Here is a 2,308-nt window from a genome sequence, read left to right as displayed (position 1 = left end):
CCATAATTTCAGCTTTTTTGAAACAGATATGATTGAACTGGCAAGTACTACTTCTCTGTTCAGGTGTGAGGAGGATATTTTTCTTTTCTTAGTCAATCCATAGAAGGTGTTTGGTGAAATTCCACCAATGCTGATCCCAGAACCTCTGGACCACTAGCAGTTCAAGGATCAGGCAGATCCCCTTTTTAGACCCACACAAAACAAGCAGTTAGAACCCCTTCTTAGCAGGTTCATGGCCTTCTGCTGGCTAAACTCCCTCCACCTCTCTGAAAACCAGAAACATTTCCAATTTCTCCCCAGGCCCAAGGAAATGGAAATCCGATTCTCTGTTGCTGGAACCTTGGCTCTTGCCAGGTTCTAAGGTGATTAAAACCCATTCTTTCTTTTCGAAATCGCTGAGCTCTCACATGCATCCTCCACCTGCCACCAGTGTGGATGCCTTGGGTGTGGCAAACTGTTTCATGTAGCTGTAGGTATTTCATTTTCAATGCTATGGTATTCCACTAATGAGTATAGTTTATTATTCATTTTACAGTTGAAGGGCTTTGGGGTTATTTCTAATTTGGGACTACTATAAGCAATGCTCTGAAAATATTTCTATAGATGTTTACTAGTGCACATGGGCATGCATCTTCTATAGCAGTGTAGTCTGCTACTCCAAGGGATCTCTAAGACCTTTTTAGGAATTCATGAGGTCACGACTGTCTTAATGAGAATCCTGGCACTGGCAACAGATGGTACTAGAAGTCATTGTTGTATTCACCACAATGTACCACAGTTTAAAAAATGCCAGTTCCATTTAAGTCCTTCATTACGTAGGAAAAATTATGCATTGTATTAAATCATGACCCTTGAGTACACGTCTTTTTAATATTCTGTGTAACATCAAAAAATGTCAAGTACCTAGGAAATATCTAAGAAGAGCAAGATTTCTACAAGAAAAACTCTGTACTTTTATTAAAGGACATTGAATAAGACTTAAATAGGTGGAGAGGTATATTGAATTCATAGATTAGAAGACTCAATATTATAAAGCTGTTAATTATCTAAAATTTTACTTGAAGATATGATGCACAGAGATTGCTATACATGTACATTTTTGCAAAACTCGTTAGCACCTTAATGCAAGAAAGTTGAATTCCTAGGTACTTGATATTTTTTGATGCTATTATAAAATGTCTGTAATAAATTTTTTCTGTTAGTGCCTGACATACAAAAACATCATTTAAGAAATATTAGCTTTGCATTCAGCAAACCTGCTAAAGACCAGACTGCATAAATAACCCCAGGAAGTACCTGCACAGTGTAGGAAGCAGAGAGACTGTGGAGTTTGATGTTGTTGAAGAATAAAAGGATTCAGAGGCAGCAAATGTTGTGGTTCATGGTGGAATTCCAGTGCAAGGCAGTCAGTAAGCAGCAGAAGGTAACCATTATAGATGCTATGCATGTGGTATGGGTTCTCCGTGCAATTACCAGAAGAATGACCAGAGCAGTGAGAATAGGGGCAAGAATGAGGGATAGCAGAGTACTCCTAAAGGCAGATCCAACAGTTCTGGCCTCACTGCAGGCCACAGCATCAACCTAACTACATGTGGAGACCCTATGGGCATCACCACAATATTTCAATCCTTTTGTGCAAGAAAGGATGGAAGGTACTGACAACCAGGTGCAGGGGAGTGAGGTAGATCACTAAGATAGGATATGTATCATGATATAGACTACCATTCTGCAGGGGCCCACCTTGCTGAAGACAGCCTAGAGAAGACGGCAGTGCAGAAGATAAGGAAGGTCAAGGGGAGGAGACCCAGTTCAGCAGCCACTTCAACATCAGTACTTTTGCAGATGCCCCAAAACCCACCACAAGATGGCAAAGACAAAAGCAGCCCATCCACCAGCTGAGAATTGGTCTTCTCCCAAGGTTGAGCAGCATGGGGCTGAGCAAATGCCAGTTTACCATCTCTACTATTATTCGATTAAGTCACCCAACAAGAATAAATGGACCTAAAATTCCAGCGATAAGAAATGAACAAAACATTGGAGCCGAAGACCTTAAGTCCTTCCTTTTGCCTGTTAACCAGATAACTAAAATTATCTGCAATATCTATGCAGCTTGGGCTTTTTATTATTTTGATTTAAATACATTTTTTTTGTAATGACAAATGGACAGATATGTTTGGGGTTTTTTTTAGCCAGGTTTTTCTCTATATATCCTTAATGGTTTTTAAATGGTTTTATATCTAGCCAAGTTGAGATTTTTAAGAACTACATTTCTAATCTTATATAATAAAAGCCTAATATGCAAATTGTT

General features: G+C 39.2%; 1 pseudogene; it reads left to right on the top strand.

Annotated features, from left to right (window-relative positions):
• Positions 1 to 407: 407 nt before the first annotated feature.
• LOC102256934 lies at positions 408 to 2,086 on the top strand (annotated as a pseudogene).
• Positions 2,087 to 2,308: the final 222 nt, after the last annotated feature.

The sequence above is a fragment of the Myotis brandtii genome, unplaced genomic scaffold (genome assembly GCF_000412655.1).
Source record: "Myotis brandtii unplaced genomic scaffold, ASM41265v1 scaffold105, whole genome shotgun sequence".
Lineage (NCBI taxonomy): Eukaryota > Metazoa > Chordata > Mammalia > Chiroptera > Vespertilionidae > Myotis > Myotis brandtii.
The sequence above is the reverse complement of the archived record's forward strand: the minus strand, read 5'-3'. Positions and strand labels throughout refer to the sequence as shown.